Source organism: Acinonyx jubatus, chromosome C2, assembly GCF_027475565.1.
Source record: "Acinonyx jubatus isolate Ajub_Pintada_27869175 chromosome C2, VMU_Ajub_asm_v1.0, whole genome shotgun sequence".
Classification (NCBI taxonomy): domain Eukaryota; kingdom Metazoa; phylum Chordata; class Mammalia; order Carnivora; family Felidae; genus Acinonyx; species Acinonyx jubatus.
The window spans coordinates 23,264,155-23,282,546 of record NC_069384.1 but is presented as its reverse complement, the minus strand read 5'-3'; the positions used below and the strand labels follow the sequence as shown (position 1 = coordinate 23,282,546).

Here is an 18,392-nt window from a genome sequence, read left to right as displayed (position 1 = left end):
AAATATTAGCAAACCAATTCCAGCAACACAGAAGAATTATACAGCAAAAACACATGAGATTTATTTCCAGAATGCAACGGGTTTGAACATACAAAAAACAATTTAATATATCACAACAACAGAATAAAGAGCAGAAACCGCATTATGTTTTCAATAGAAGTAGAAATCACATTTAGCAAATCCACACTCACATTTAGCAAAAACACAACAAACTAGGAATAAAATGGGACTTTATGAACCCAATAAAGGGCATATATAAAAACCCCACACCTAACATCATACTCAATGGTGAAAGACTGAAAACTTTCTCCCTAACATCAGAGACACAGGTGGCTCAAGCCACTCTATTCAACATTGTACTGGTTTTTACACTAGAAGTTAGGCAAGAGAAAAAGTAAATAAAAGTCACCAAGGAGAGAATGGAAGATGTCTCTGCTTGCAGATGACTCGATTTTATGTCTGGAAAAATTGTAAGGAGTCCACGAAACAATTAGCACTAACAACTTTGCCATATTTACAATAGAATACAATACTAGTGTACAAAATCAGCTAGGTTTTATTAAAAATTAAAACTACTATGCTTCAAAAAACCCCATCAAGAAAGTGAAAATACAATCCAAATTATGGGAGAAAATTTTTGCTTGATAGGATCCGCTATCCAGATTTTGTAAAAACAAAAGAAAACAAAACAAAAAATGAAAAACAGCTCTTACAAGTTAGAAATAAAAATGACAACCCAAGTAAAGTATGGTCAAAATTTTTGAATAGACATTTTTTCCGAAGAATACTGTATAATGATATGACCAATAAACACATGAAGCAATTTCAACATCATTTGTCTTTAGATATTCAGATCAGGGGCTCCTGGTGGCTCAGTCAGTTAAGCGTCTGACTTCAGCTCAGGTCACAATCTCGCGGTCTGTGAGTTCAAGCCCCGTGTCGGGCTCTGGGCTGATGGCTCAAAGCCTGGAGCCTGCTTCCGATTCTGTGTCTCCCTCTCTCTCTGCCCCTCCCCCGTTCATGCTCTGTCTCTCTCTGTCTCAAAAATAAATAAAACGTTAAAAAAAAAATGTAGATATTCAGATCAGAATTCCAGTAAGTTGTCACTTCCCACACACTAGGATGACTAAGAAAACAAGTAATAACAAGTGTTGATGAGCATGTAGAAAAATCTGAACCCTATACATTGGTGGTGAAAATATAAAACGGTACACCCACTTTAGAAGGCAGATTGATGGTTCCTCAAAAGGATAAAGAATTACCATATGGCCCAATAATTTCACTCCTAGGTAGTTACCCAAGAAAATTGAAAACATACATGCATGTAAAAACGCCTACATAAATGCTTATAACAGCATTACTTGTAATAGCCAAAAAGTGAAAACAACCTAAATGCATAGTAACTGATAAATGGATAAGCAAAATATTGTATATCAGTACAATGGAGTATAATCTAACAATAAAAACTAAAAGGCATAGAAACATGACATGGAAGAACTTTGAAAACTTTATTCTAAGTCAAAGAAGCAGACCCAGAAGGCTATTTAGTGTGAATCTCTTTATGTGAAATGTCTTGCATGGGCAGATTCATAAGGAAGAAAGATCTGTGTAACCTGGGACTGGAGAGGGGGATGATGGTTAATAGGAATTTTAGTGATTCATAGTGGCTGTGCACTTTGTTTTGTTTTGTTTTGTTTTTTGAGTGAAGAAAATATCTCAAAGTTATAAATAGGGGTGCCTGGGTGGCTCAGTTGGATTAGTGTCCGACACTTAATTTAGACTGAAGTCATGATCTCATTGCTTGTGGGATCGAGCCTCATGTCAGGCTCCGTGCTGACAGCGTGGAGCCTTGGGATCCTCTGTCTTCCTCTCTCTCTGCCCCTTCCCTGCCCAGGGTCGCTTTGTTTGTCAGAATAAATAAACATTAAAAATAGTAAATTATAGTGATAGTTGCACAACCTTGTGAATATGCTAAAATACATTGAGGTGTATAGTTTAAATGAGTACATTGAATTGCAGGAGTTAAATTTAAGTAAAAATATAAAAGTAAATCCCTGTGATTAGATTAAAATCCCTTCAAGCATTTAAGTTCTATGATTAGTCTTCTTGAACAACATATGTGAAAATTTAAAGTATAGAGAAGAAACCAAATAAATCACACAAATACCTCCACTCTGAAAATTTTACTTTTTTCCTGTTTCCTCTACAGTCTTTGGAGCCAAGTTGCCTGGGGCTGAGTTCTAGGTTACCATCTACCTCTGTTACCTTGGTCAATTTATTTAAAGCTTTCTGTGCCTTACTTTCCATCTTCATCAACTCAGAAGGTTTTGTGATGACTAAATATGTAGAGTGATTATAACAATGAGTGGCGTGTAATAAAGGGCACATCATTGTCAATGTTATAATACTATTAACATACAATTATTTTTGTGCATATAATTACATGTGTGTCATTACTATTGGCACTTTATACCATAACCTAATTAGGATTTATAAAATCGGTGTTTTTTTGTTTTGCTTAAATGTTTACCAGAGTTAAGCTTATCTTAATTAATATAACAATCATAGCTGGTTAAATTTTCTAGTAAGTAACATCATGCAGAAACAATAAAAGGATATAAAGGGAGGGTGTATGTAAGATTGCAAACCAAGAGGCAGGTTAACTAGATTAACTGAAAAGAGAGTATGTGTGGTCTTTACTAACATTTTTGAACAACATTTTTTTGTAAGAAGTATATCAGTAAGTTTATTTAAAATCTAAATGAATACATAAATAGTTATGTTTACCTGGCTTATCATTTGTAATAGTAACTGATCACATTTTCTATAAACCTGTGTTTTCAGAAAGAGAGAGAAAAATTTGAATCTAAAACATTTTATTTAGCAGGGTAGGTCGGTTACTCAGTATATATACTTGATATATTTTTCTACATCTTTAATGGATTAAATATGAAACGTATTAGAATACTGGCCCAGGAAAGAATTAACAAACTTTTTTGGCCATTTGTCCATTTTTCTTTCTTTTTTTTCTTAGTATGTCTAGAAAATGGAGTGAGAGATAAGTAGGGAGAGAAAAATAATAATGTAGGGAAAGAACAAGAGATAAACAACTGCTAAAATTGTTAATATATATCAGTCAACAAACTAAAAAAAGTAATTCTTCAGAGCCTTTCAGTAATGGCCTTTGTCTAATTAATTGTTTTTTTGTGTATCAAATAAAATATAAAGTTTATTCTGTGTGTCTGGGGGAACAAAGAAGAACAATCTTCTGATTTATAGGCCATTTTAATTTGTGATTTTATACTTGTGAAAATATTTTCAAATTCTTATTATTGATTCTGTCTCTGAAGAGGCCACTGAACCTATCACATATGTAAAAATTGCTTCTGAAGGGAACAGATTTATCTGGGCAATTACTACATTGACTAAGAAACAAGGAGGCTGAGTTCCATCTTAACACAATTGTTATTTTATTGACTAATGTTAAGTGAGAGGCAGAGTCAAAGCCTTAGGACACAGGAACAATTATCCTCTCCTAGGAGCAAAGCATGATGCTCTGCAGAGACTTGAATTCTAGAATAAATCATTGGAATAGTGTTGGCAGCAGTATGGATGCACTGTTTGAAAATAAATTTATCCCATGTGGTTACCATGATGACTGAAATAAATGCCCAGCAACATATAAAGCCAACCATTGTTCCCTAGCTGGAATTATTTTAGTCATTGCTAGTGTATTTTTGTCTAAACTGGTTGCTTGATACCTGGGAATATACTAATGTCACAAACAACAATAAGCGAACTTTATCGCATTATCTAATTATTTTTCTTTTTAGTAATGACTGATTTTTAAAGCAAATACCATGACTCACAAAAAAACCTTATTAGAAATTATATTTCGGGCACCTGGGTGGCTCCGTCAATTAAGCGTCCAACTTCGGCTCAGGTCATAATCTGACACTTTGTGAGTTCGAGCCCCGTGTCGGGGTCTGTGCTGACACCTTAGAGCCTGAAGCCTGCTTTGGATTCTGTGTCTCCCTCTCTCTGCCCCTTCTCCGCTCATGCTCTCTCTCTCTCTCTCTCTCTCTCTCTCTCTCTCTCTCTCTCTCTCTCTCTCAAAAATAAATAAACATTAAATAAATAAAAATAAATAAACTATATTAGCTGCAGCAACCAGTCTCAATGAGAAAAGTCGAGAAACATGAGAGTATGTATTTACTTAGTATAAGTATGCTGAGCATTTATTCTAACTGTGTGATGAATACTAAAGGCAAAATAAGCCTGGTGGAAGAGATCAAATTTTTGTGTGGATTAAAAACTACAAAATCAGTCATTCCTCTTAGGTCTTTTTCTTTCTTAGACACCATGTATGTGATATACTTGTTTCTTTATTCCCATAACCATAACTTTAAACCTTTGCCCTGAGTCTTGAGACAGACCCATCCAGATTCTCAGTCTCTTCCAGCATTGAACTGTCTCAAAATTGGGTCTTGAAACCCAGCACTTTTATATTGGTGATTAATGCTAGAAATCACAAGAAAGATATAAGCTTAGTTTCTTCTTCATTTGTTTATTATTCATTTTTGTCCATTTATTTAGCATCTCTATGTGCTGAGAGCTGAGCATACAATGATAAGTGCATCATCTCAGAAAAGACCTTCAAAGAACACCTATCAACCTACTTATTTAAGCCAAACATTCTTATCCTTATTTCAGTTCAGCTATGGAGTAACCCAAAATGCACACATGTTCTCCTCCTGTCCCTCTCTTTTCCTCTCTCTCTCTCTCTCTCTCACACATACACGTACACACACACACACACACACACACACACACACCTTTAACAATAGTGTTTTAACCTGTCAATGTTATAGTGATATTAACACATACAGACACATATAATTATATTTGTGCATGTAACTGTCAATAATTGTGTGACATTTACTATGTGCTATGCATTGTTCTAGGTATTTTAACTATAAGCCTAAATGAATTAGGATTTATAAAGTTGGTGGTTTTGACTTTTTTGCATTTAAATGTATAATTTTAATATACATTAATCATTTCAATAGCATGAGTAGCTTAAAATGTTGACAGTTCTGACAACATTTTACTTGCAATGAAGTTTACTTGCAACGAAGGTAGAAATCTGACAATTATTTAAAGTGAAATTATTTTAGCATGTGATCTCAAAGATACAAGTAAAATAGACATGAATGTAGAAAGGAAGAGGATATAATTTTCCTGATAAATCTTTAATTGCTTGGTATTTAATCTATGAACTGATTTTGACTTAAAGTGCTAAAGTTTAAATATTAATATTTATAGAATGTAGCCTAAAGTGTTTCTTAAAAAGCATATAAGAAATGTGTATCGGTATATCTATACCTAAACCAACCACTCTGTCTTTAATTGTAATCTCAATATTTAAGAAATATTTGGGGACTTTTGATGCAGAATGATGCGGTTTAAATTATAGCTCTTCCATGGATTTTTCTCATAATCTTATCCAGTGTAGTCCAATGAGTAAGCCTTAGTTATATCATCTGTGAAATAGAGATAATAATAGGCGACTGATAGAATTGTTATGAAGATTGAGATAGCAAAGGCAAATTAATTAGCACAGTATCTAGCAAACAGTAATATCTCAGTAAGTGGTAGCTGTCATTTGAGAGACACATGAAGACAATCTAATTTTATTAAAAATGAAAATTCCATAAAATCTAGAACTCCCTGGTTGTATGTGATGAAATTGTAATTTAACTGAACCTGGAGTACATCCAAAATTGACCACTGTGAATGAATTACAGTTCAGTAGGAATGTTCTGTAACACACAGGACAGCGTGCATGTACACCTGCTTTATAATGAAAGGATCCATGTGACAAATCATCAAAATTGTCTGTTCACTAAGGATCCTTTCTAAGCTTGCCTATCTAAGAGTGGGTTGGAGAGACTTGTGTGTGTAAAACAAAACAGTTAATTCTCTGTCATGTGGAGCTGGAAATAACTTAAAAGTTAATTCTTGCCATTATGATTGATATTGCACAGAGATCATAATGGCAATTATGATCATTTTTTAGAAGAAAAAATAAACTTTTGTAAAAATGTCTTTCTCTCTTGCTTTTGATTTTGAAACACAGTTGAGGCAATTGTGTTCTAACTGATAAGGTGAATTAACACTGGGTTTCCCCTCTGGCATGGCCATTTATCTAAAGTTATGCACTATCAATGATTTACTCTGTAAAAGCACAATGCATGGTACTAGCTAAACATTTCATTTATTGACAAATTTAATTTCAAAGATATGCTTTCAAGTTTATATAGGACAAAATGGTATCTAAGTCAATACCCATGTAATTATTTATAAATTAATTATTGTTACAGTAGGTCGATTCCATGGAACCATGGGATATGTTTTATATATCACATTTTTGAGATGTTTTTATAAAACACGCTTTGGTGATGAGCCAAAAAAAAGGAAAGAAGTGCAAACATTTGAATGGCTTGTGTGAGAAACACCCCAATTAGCTCACCTTCTCTTTATAGTCAGAAGACTATGGATATAAAATTGCCAGATACATATAGAGCTAAACGGAGGAAGGTTTTTGGCATTAGAGTCAATTAATTGGAATTGAATACTTGCTGAACATATATTGATCTTGTACTAGAAACATGATATGAGAAAAATAGTGAGATTTCTTAAAGCATAATTATATAAGGTAGACAGAGAAGTGAATAGGCAATTACAATAGAAAGGTGGGGTGCCTGCGTGGCTCAGTCAGTGAGGGCTCTGACTTTGGCTCAGATCATGATCTCATGGTCTGTCATTTCGAGCTCCACATCCGGCTCTGTGCTGACAGCTCAGAGCCTGGAGCCTGCTTTGGATGGATTCTGTGTCTCACTTTCTCTGCCCCTCCCCTGCTCATGCTCCGTCTCTCTCTCTCTCAAAAAATAAATAAACATTTAAAAAATAAAAAAAGGATACTATGGCAGTGAAATCTGAAAGACTTTTTTTTTTGGAAGTGTAACTGATATACAATATTAGTTTATTTTCAAGTGCACAACATAGTGATTCAATAACTGTATACATTACAAAATTCTCACCAAAATAAGTATAGTTACCATTTGTCACCATACAGTATTATTATAATATCATTGACTGTATTCCCTATGATGTACTTTTCATCCTTATTGATGTATTTATTTTATAACTGGAAGCTTGTACCTCTTAATCTCCTTCACATATTTGGCTCATCTCCTAGCACCCTAGTTCCCTCCCTTTTGGCAATGACCAGTTTGTTCTCTTCATGAGTCTATTTCTGTTTTGTTTGTTAGTTCATATGTTTTGTTTTTTAGATTCCACATATAAGTGAAATCATATGGCATTTATTTTCTATTTGATTTATTTTGTTTAGCATAATATCCTGTAGGTGCATCCATGTTGTTGAAAATGAAAAGATTCACTCTTCTTTACACCTGAGTAATATCCCATTACTATGCCACATCTTTTTTAAAAAATGTTTAATGTTTATTTATTTTTGAGACAGGGAGAGAGACAGAGCATGAGCGGGGAGGGGCAAAAAGAGAGGGAGACACAGAATCTGAAGCAGGCTCCAGGATCTGAGGTGTCAGCACAGAGCCCGATGTGGGACTCAAACTCACAAACCATGAGATCATGACCTGAGCCAAAGTGCAACGTCTCCCCGACTGAGCTGCCCAGGCGCCCCTATACCGCATCTTCTTTACCCATTCATCGGAAGATGGACACTTGGGTGCTTCCATAACTTGACTATTGTAAATAATGCTGCAATAAACATAGAGGTGCATATATCTTTTCAAATTAGTGATTTTGTTTTCTTTGAGTGAATATCTAGCAGTGGAATTACTGGGTTAAATGGTATTCTTAGTTTTAATTTTTTGAGGAAATTCCATACTGTTTTCCACAGTGGCTGCATCAATTTTTATTCCCATCAACAGTGCAAAAGGGTTTGCTTTTTCCACATCCTCACCAACACTTGTTACTTCTTGTCTTTTTTTTTTTTTACCAGTCATTCTGACTGGTTTAAGGTGATATCTTATTGTGGTTTTGATTTGCATTTCCCTGATGATCAGTTTCATATGTCTGTTTGCCAAATATATGTATTCTTTGGAGAAATGTCTGTTCAGGTCATCTGCCCATTTTTAAATCAGATTATTTGTTTTTTTGTTGAGTTGCATGAGTTCTTTATTTTGGATATTAACCCCTTATCAGATATATCATTTGCAAATATCTTCTATTCAATAGGTTGCCCTTTTGTTGATATTTTCCTTCATTGTTATTAGTTTAATGTAGTCCCAACTGTTTATTTTTGCTGTCATTTCACTTGGCTGAGGAGATAGATCCAGAAAAATGTTGTTAAGACCCATGTCTAAGAGATTACTGCCTATATTTTCTTTTGGGTGTTTTATGGTTTAAGGCCTTGCATTTAGGTCTTTAATCCATTTTGAGTTTACCATTGTGTATGATGTAAGAAAGTAGTCTGGCTATATTATTTTGCATGTAGCTGTTCAGTTTTTCCAACACTATTTATTGAAAAGACTGTCTTTTCCCCACTGTTATTTTTACTTCCTTTATCTTAGATCAAGTGGCCATATATATGTGGGTTTATTCCTGGGATCTCTATTTTGTTCTCTTGATCTATGTGTCTGTATTTGTGCCAGTACCATACTGTTTTGATTACTATAGTTTTGTAATATAGTTTGAAATCTGGGATTGTGACACCTTCATCTTTGTTATTCTGTCTCAGGATTGCTTTGGCTATTTGGGATCTTTTGTGGTTCAGTACAGATTTTAGAATTATTAGTTCTGGAGATGCCTGGGTATCTCAGTTGGTTAAGCGTCCAACTCTTTTTTTTTAAACATTTTTAATGTTTATTTATTTTTGAGAGAGACAGAGTGCAAGCAGGGGAGGGACAGAGAGAGAGGGAGTCACAAGATCTGAAGCAATCTCCAGGCTTTGAGCTGTCATGCAGAGCCTGACACAGGCTCGAACTCACCAGCCGTGAGATCATGACCTGAGCTGAAGTCAGATGCTCAGCTGACTGAGCCACCCAGGCGCCAAGAAGCATCTGACTCTCGATTTCTTGATTTCTGCTCAGGTCATGATCTCCTGGTTTTTGGGATAGATCCCCAAGTCGGGCCTCTCCTTCTCTGTCTGCCCTTCCCTTACTCCATGCACCTTCTCTCTCTCTCTCTCTCTCTCTCTCTCTCTCTCTCTCTCTCTCTCAAATAAATAAACTTTCAAGAAAGAGAATTATTTGTTCTGTGAAATATCTTATTGCTATTTTCATAGGGATTGCATTGAATTTATAGATTTCTTTGAGTAGTATGGACATTTTAAAAGTATTAATTCTTATAATCCATGAGCATGATATATCTTTCCATTTATTTGTATCAAAATACTGCAAGTCTTATTGGAGCTTCAAGAAAATACTATATAATGCAGTCTTCACAAAATTAGAAAAGGAAAAGCACTTTACATTAAATTAATGTGCACACACCCACATACAAGCACGTGTTGTCTGATACTGTGTTTCAAGATAAAGACTTATAGCAGACTAGGAATCAGGAGACATTTGTTCGATCATGATTCTGCTGTATTTGACTAGACCCTTGTCAAACTTCTCCAGTTGAACTCAGGATTTAGAAGATAGTAAATTAGGAACACACCATTTAAAATATAAGGTTTTAAGTGGAAGAAATTTTAGTATTCTTCTTTAAAGGGAGATTCACAAACAATGGGAAAATTGACATGAATGAAAGTATTTCCTGTGAATGTAATATTCATATTTATTTCACTAAACAGCTCTGTGCTAATATAGTCTTCTGTACTCATTAGCCAAAAGTAATGTTTTCAATTTTCATACCTAGTAATAAATTTTAAAAGCTTACATTTGTTGAGGACTTATATACCACCCAATTTTCTGAAATAATTACATATAACCAATTGATTAAACCCTCTAATACTGTGAGATTGGATCTGCTATCATTCCCATTTTTTATAGGTAAAGAAACGGAGCACAAAGAGAAATAAAAACTTCCCAGTTAATAGGCAAAACCAGCATTCAAAGTAAATTTAGGAACAAGTTCTCTTAATGCACATGTTAAGTACATTTAAAACATCATGTTTTACATTTTTCACTGGGGCTTTTAGGCTAGACAATACATATTCACACTGGTTCCATTAAATCAATGTTCCAAGTACAGGATCTTACTTATAAGTAAATAAGGTATAGGTAAAGTATAGGTATAAGTAGGTAGCCAGTATTACATTGCAGAATAATATTCTAACCAGTCTTCTTTTAAAAATTTGTATTTATTTTTGAGAGACAGAGTGTGAGTGGGGAGGGGCAGAGAGAGAGGAAGACACTGAACAGAGCCCTATGACGGGCTTGAACCCACAAACCATGAGATCATGACCTGAGCTAAAGTTGGACACTTAACCAACTGAGCCACTCAGTGCCTCCATAACCAGGCTTTTAACTGAAGACTATTAGGACAGATTTTCCAAACATATGTTGCAGGACTTTCAGGATATAATATATTTACACAGATAAACACAATAAGAGAAAAAGAACTTTCATTTAACAATACTAGAATTAGAGTAGTAGATGCAGTTACTAAAAATATGGTGAAATGTGAAAGAATTTTTTTCCAGAATTCATTTTTATTTATACATGTATTTTTAAATATAATTTATTGTTAAGTTGGCTAACATATAGTGTGTGTATACAGTGTGCTCTTGGTTTTGGGGATAGATTCCCATGATTCATCACTTACACACAAAACCCAGTGCTCATCCCAACAAATGCTCTCCTCAATGCCCGTCACCCATTTCCCTTCTACATCCCTCCCTATCACCCTCAGTTTGTTCTCTGTATTTAAGAGTCTCTTATGGTTTGCCTCCCTCCCTCTCTGTTTGAAACTATTTTTTCCTCTTCCCTTCCCCCATGGTCTTCTGTTAAGTTTCTCAAGTTCCACATGTGAGTGAAAACATATGATATCTGTCTTTCTCTGACTGACTTATTTCACTCAGCATAATACCCTCCAGTTCTATCCATGTTGCTGCAAATGACAGGGTTTCATTTTTTCTTATTGCCAAGTAGGATACCATTGTATATATAAACCACATCTTCTTTATCCATTCATCAGTTGATGGACATTTAGGCTCTTTCCATAATTTGGCTATTGTTGAAAGTGCTGCTATAAACATTGGGGTACATGTGCTCTTATGAATCAGCACTCCTGTATCCTTTGGATAAATTCCTAGTAGTGCTATTTCTGGGTCATAGGGTAATTCTATTTTTAATTTTTTGAGGAACATCCACACTGTTTTCCAGAGCGGCTGCACCAGTTTGCATTCCCACCAGCAGTGCAAGAGGGTTCCCGTTTGTCCATATCTTCACCAGCATCTGTTGTTTCCTGAGTTGTTAATTTTAGCCACTCTGACTGGCGTGAGATGGTATCTCACTGTGGTTTTGATTTGAATTTCCCTGATGATGAGTGATGAGAATCTTTTCGTGTGTCCGTTGGCCATGTAGATGTCTTCTTTGGAAAAGTGTCTTTTGCCCATTTCTTTACTGTATTATTTGTTTTTCAGGTGTTGAGTTTGGTAAATTCTTTATAGATTTTGTATAGATCGTTTGCAAATATCTCCTCCCATTCCATCAGTTGCTTTTTAGTTTTGTTGATTGTTTACTTTGCAGTGCAGAAGCTTTTTATCTTGATGAGGTCCCAATAGTTCATTTTTGCTTTTATTTCCCTTGCCTTCAGAGATGTGTTGAGCAACAAATTGCTGCGGCTGAGATCACAGAGGTTGTTGCCTGTTTTCTCCTCTAGGGTTTTGATGGTTTCCTGTCTCACATTTAGGTCTTTCACCCATTTTGAGTTTATTTTTGTGTATGGTGTAAGAAAGTGGTCCAGTTTCATTCTTCTGCATGTTGCTGTCCAGTTCTCCCAGCACCATTTGCTAAAGAGACTGTTTCCCCACCCCCTTGGATATTCTTTCCTGCTTTGTCAAAGATTAGTTCACCATATATTTGTGTGTACAATTCCGGGTTCTCTATTCTATTCCATTGGTCTATGTGTCTGTTTTTATGCCATACCATACTGCCTTGTTGATTACATAATGCTTTGTAATAGAGGCTAAAGTCTGGGATTGTGATACCTCCCGCTTTGGTTTTTTTCTTTAATAAGAAGCCATTACTTTGGCTATTTGAGGTCTTTTGTGGTTCCATACAAATTTTAGGATTGTTTGTTCTAGCTTCGAGAAGACTGCTGGTGCAATTTTGATTGGAATTCCATTGAATGTGTAAATTACTTTGGGTAGTATTGACATTTTAATAATATTTATTCTTCCAATCCGTCAGCATGGAATGTTTTTCCATTTCTTTGTGTCTTCTTCAATTTCCTTGATAAGGTTTCTATAGATTTCGACATACCAGATCTTTTACATCTTTGGTTAGGTTTATTCCTAGGTATTTTATTGTTCTTGGTGCAATTGTAAATGGGGTCGATTTCTTGATTTCTCTTTCTGTTGCTTCATTATTGGCATAGAGAAATTCAACCAATTTCTGTACATTGATATTGTATCCTGTGACTTTGCTGAATTCGTGGATCAGTTCTAGCAGCTTTTTGGTGGAGTCTTTCAGATTTTTCCATGTAGAGAATCATGTCATCTGCAAAAAGTGAAAGAAAATTTGACTTCTTCTTGGCTGATTTGGATTCCTTTTATTTCATTTTGTTGTCTGATTGCTGAGGCTAGGACTTCCAACACTATGCTAAACAACAGTGGTGAGAGTGGACATCCTGTTATGTTCCTGACCTCAGGGAGAAAGCTCTCAGTTTTTAAAGATAGCTTATTACCCACTAAAATTATCTAAAGCCCTTGTTTGTATGGAAAAAATAAAGAGTATATTATTAGGTATTTCAATGTCTCTCTAGAAAGCCCAAAGAAAATACCTATGATTTAACAAATGATATCCAATTAAGAAAAAATAAATGTTATCTTAGCACTTAAAATACAGCCTGGATTTTAGTACTGGCTCTGTTGCTAAGAAGCTGTGAGACCTGGGAAAAATCATTCAACTTCTCTGAGCCATAGTGTGCAGATCTGTAATGGAGGTACTAGGAATCACAAATTGATCTCTGAGGTCCCCTCAGGCTATAATAAGCTATGATTACATGAAATTAACAGAGTTTGAGCAGAATGAAACCAATAGAGATAAAAATGCCAATTAGTGCATACTAATTCAGAGCTTCTCTCTTATAGGCTCATGTTTAAAAAGATATGTACCGCAAATAAAAGAGACTTAAGTAGAGATATTAAAATTATTCACCACTATGGTTTGCTTGTAAGCAAATATTTCCCAAACCAAATGTTTCAATACATTGTTATAGTGAAATAATTAACTCAAGTATTTGAAGAGAGATTTGGGATTGTATAAAAATTGCTTAATACATATTTGTAACAGGTGGAATGTCCTAATGCCAGTTTTATGTATGGCTCCATTTTTAGTGTAACAATGTTCATCAGTTTTACTTTTATGTTCTAAGAAGCTATTTTCTGTTAAATATTTTCATACTCATTATGTTGTGTTGCTCTACATTAAAAAAAGACCTACATGCCACTAAATACTAAAATCATATATTAGAATGTGATTGATATTTTAAGTATGCCTGTTATTTTGCAAATTTTTTGAAGTTTCTGGAAAATAATCTAGTGTCAATTTTCATAGGAATGAGTAGGAGTTATTTTTTAAATGAAGTATTTTATCTCAATATGTCTCCTCATACTATTTTTCAGTAAAACTTAATGATAAATGATGGCAAATTCAAGTAGGAGAGAAATGTCTTTTCAGAAAAAGCTTATAAAATATTTCAGGATTTTCTCCTCCCACATAAATGCGCTATATCGAAAAAGATTGTTTTAGATTAGAAATGTAGAAATAATGACAATGAGTGGTCACATGAAATAAAAGATTGGTTTCTTGTGACAATTTACATTTTCAGGGAAATAATAAATGCCTTTAACCTACTTTGTGAAACAGAAAGGTAAGTTCTTCGATCTTTTGGCCTTGCTCTCTCTTATGCCCTCATTTTCCACAGAAGAACAGTATATAGAAGGCATAGATATGCAAAGAAAAAAAAGTCTTAACTTACAAAAACAAAACATAACTTGTTTAAATTCCTTTGTTAGAACACATTGATGTGGCCACATCTAATTGCAAGAATGACTAGAAAATGTTTGTGTCACAAAAAAATGAGCAAAGGAAATTTGGTTAACAGAGACTCAACCATAACTGTGTTGTCTCTTTTATTTTTGTTTAAAATTGCTATCAGTGAATTTTAACTTTTATTTTATAATGTAAAATAAGCAATAGCCTTGCATTTGTGTTTGAAACTTTGAAGGCAAAGTTTCATATTTACACAATTCCCAATAATATGTAGTACACAGTAAATTAAATCAAATTATAATTGATAAGTATAAATGTTACTAATAGTCTTTAAATACTTAAGAAAATCAAAAGTGTTACTAAACATTGGAAAAATTATTGTTTGTCTTAAAACGATACTAAATGCAGTGTCAATTATGTAAATACTTATAAACATGTTCATGATGTACTGCAAACTTTTAGCATAATGATTTATTTTTTGTGTTATGTATAATAACAAAAGTCATAAATCTTCTTAGATCACTAATCCCAACCTAAGAAACTAAACTATGAAATCATTGCTTTTTCAAGAAAAGCACAAGGTAAGAATGTCCCCTTTTACCCCTTATTTTTAACACCATAATAAAAGTCCTAGCTAATGTAATAAGACAAGAAAAGAAAAGATATACAGAAGATTGCAGGATAGGGGAGCCTGGGTGGCTCAGTTGGTTGAGTGTCTGACTCTGACTTTTGATTTTTGTCTCAGGTCATGATCCCAGGGTCATGGGGTTGAGCCCTGCCTCAGGCTTCACACTGAGTGTGGAGCCTGCTTAAGATTCTCTCTCTGTCTCTGTCTGTCTGTCTTTTTCTCCCTCTGCCCCTCTCCCCCACTCATTTGCTCTTCCTCTCTAAAATAAAAAAAGAATACTATATATATATACACACACACACACACACACACACACACACACACGTATATATATATATATATATATATATATATATATATATAAAAGACTGTAGCAAACAAGGTCAATATATACATTCAGTCACTTTCCTATATACCAGCAGTGAACAAATAACATTTGAAATTCAAACCATAACACCATTTACATAAACATCCAAACAGTGAAATATTTTGGTACAAATCTAACAAAACATATATAAGATCTATATGAGGAAAACAATAAACCCTGGTGAATGAAATAGAAGGATATTTAAATAAATGAGGTGATGTTCCATATCGATGGACAGGAAGACCCAGTATTGTCAAGACGTCAGTTCTGGATCTAAAGATACAGTCCAAAAAAAAAAAAAAGGTAAAATAAAATGAAATAAAAAAGATACAGTCCAGATCTAAAAATCCAAATCTCAGAAAAGTATGTGTGTGTGTGTGTGTGTGTGTAGACAAACTGATTATAGAGTTTTCAAAGAGGCAAAAGACCCAGAATAACCAACATAGTACTGAAGAAGAACAAAGTTGGAGCACTGAGGCTACTTGACTTCATGACTTGCTGTAAAGTTATAGTAAATCAAGACTGTGTGGTTTCAATGAAAGAGTATACAGATGGGTGTGGGGCTGCTACCTCCCCACAGTAGCTGCACTACAACTTACCATCTGGTTGGGCTGAGAAGCAGGTGGATGAACCAGTTCTGTTTACAGTTAATGGAGAGCACCCAAAACATTACGAATGAAGAACTTTGACAATGAAGCCTAGGAGGTATCTAGAAGAAGATGATTATTTGAATAAGGACTCGGGAGAGACCAGCATGCTGAAAAGACCTGTACCTTTGCACATGCACCAGACAACCCATTTTGATAAATTTGATTGCCCCACCCCCCAAGCTTGGGCACAAACAGGAACTCTTTCCAAAATGCTGCATGCCAATTAAAATTGCTATTATTGCATTCTCTCTGACTTTTCTTTATATTCTTTGAGGGAAATAACTCACTCTTTGTAACTTTCCATCAACAGTATTGTATAAAATTTCAATCCTGGTCATCAACAAAGTCTTGCCAATGGTTTCCATCACCCTCTTGGTTCTGGTTTATTTGCCAGGTGTGATAGCAGCTGTTGTACAGCTTCATAATGGAATCAAATATAAGAAATTTCCACATTGGTTGGGTAGATGGAAGTTAACAATAAAACAATTTGGGCTTCTCAGTTTCATTTTTGCTGTACTGCAAACAATGTATGTTTATCCTGTCCAATGAGGCTATCCCACAGATACAAGCTGCTAAACTGGGCATGTCAACAGGTCCAACAAAATAAAGAGGATGCTTCAATTGAGCCTGAGGTTTGCAGAGTGGAAATTTATGTGTCTCTGGGCGTGACAGCACTTGCAATACTGGCTCTGTTAGCTGTGACGTCTATCCTTCTGTGAGCAGCTCTTTGACGTGGAGGGAATTTCACTATGTTCAGAGCACACTAGGACTTGTTGCCCTTCTGCTGGTCACAATACATGCATTGATTTGTTCCTGAAATAAATAAAACAATGTGTATGGTATACACCTCCAAATTTTATGACAGCTGTTTTCCTTCCAATTGTTGTCCTGTTATGTGAAGGTATATTTTCCCTGCCATGCTTAAGAAAGAAGATTCTAAGAGTTAGACATGGTTGAGAAGATACCACCAAAATTAATAAAACTGAGGTGTCTTCCCAGTTGTAGAATCACTGTTTACACACATTTTTGTTCGATATTGATATATTTTACCATAAACATTTCAAATATGTATTTGTTTAATAAAATGCCCACTTGAGGTTCTTACTGTAAAAAAGGAAAGAGTATATAGAAAGATCAAGGGAAGAGAATAGAGAGTCCAGAATAGACCCGCATAAATATAGTTAACTGATCTTTGACAAAAGATAAAAGGTAAAGCAATGGAACAGAGATAGTTTTTTGCCAATGTTGTTGTTGTTGTTGTTGTTGTTGTTGTTTTTAATAAGTGGTGTGAGTAACCCACTTAGACACCCACAGGCAGAGTAATGAATCTAAACACAGAACTTAACACCCTTCACGATATAGATCTCAGACCTGAGTGTAAACGGCCAATCTATAAAATATACTCCTAGAAGATAGCATTAAAGAAAACCTACATAATCTCAGGTATGGTGATGCCTTTTAACATACAACACCAACGTTATGATCCATGGAAGAAGTAATGGATAAGTTGTTTACAATTAAAAACTTTGACTCTGTGAAAGACACTATCAAGAGAAATAGAAGAAAACCCACAGACTGGGGGAGAATATTTGTAAAAGACAAATCTGCGAAAGCACTGTTATCCAAAATTTACAAAGAACTCTTAAAACTAAACAATAAGAAAACTAATACTCTAATTAAAAAAATAGGCCAAAGACTAACAGACACTTTACCAAAGATGATACACAGATTCTAAATAAGCATATGAAAATGTATTTCACACCATATGCCATTCAGGGAAATGCAAATTAAAACAGTGAAATACCACTGCACACTTATTAGAAGAGCCAAAACCCAGAACATTGACAACACCGAATAGAGCAACAGAACTCTCATCCGTTGAGGGTGGGAATGCAAAATGGTATGGACATTTTGGAAGATGCTTTAGTGGTGTCTTACAAAACTAAACATGCTCTTACCACATGATCTAGCAATCACACTCCTTATTGTTACTCAAAAAAAGTTGAAACTTGTGTCCACACAAAAACCTAAGAAGAGATGTTTATAACAGCTTTATTTATAATTGTCAAAAATCACAGGAAATCAAGATGTTTTTCAAAAAGGGTAAATGGATAAATATGGTACATCTAGACAATGGAATGTTATTCAGTGCTAAAAATAAATGAGCTAGCAAGCCATAAACAGACCTGTATATTACTAAGTAAAAGAAACCAGTCTAAAAAGGCTCCATACTATTATGATTCCATCTACATGACTCTGTGGAAAAGACAAAAACCTATTATATATATATATATATATACATATATATATATATATATATACATATATACATATATATATATGTATATATATATATATATCACAATGTACAAATTGGCAAGGCTTCTACACTAAAAAGTATAAAAAAATTTTGAAAGGTTATTTTTACAAATGAAGAGATATTCTAAATTAGAAGATTTGATATTTTTTAAATATCACATGTATGCATTAGCCTATATATTCAATTTAATCAACAGATTCCAACAGTTTTTATG

At 34.4% G+C, this 18,392-nt stretch overlaps 1 pseudogene; it reads left to right on the top strand.

Annotated features, from left to right (window-relative positions):
• The first annotated feature begins 15,731 nt into the window (after positions 1–15,731).
• LOC106973245 (metalloreductase STEAP1-like) lies at positions 15,732–16,863 on the top strand (annotated as a pseudogene).
• Positions 16,864–18,392: the final 1,529 nt, after the last annotated feature.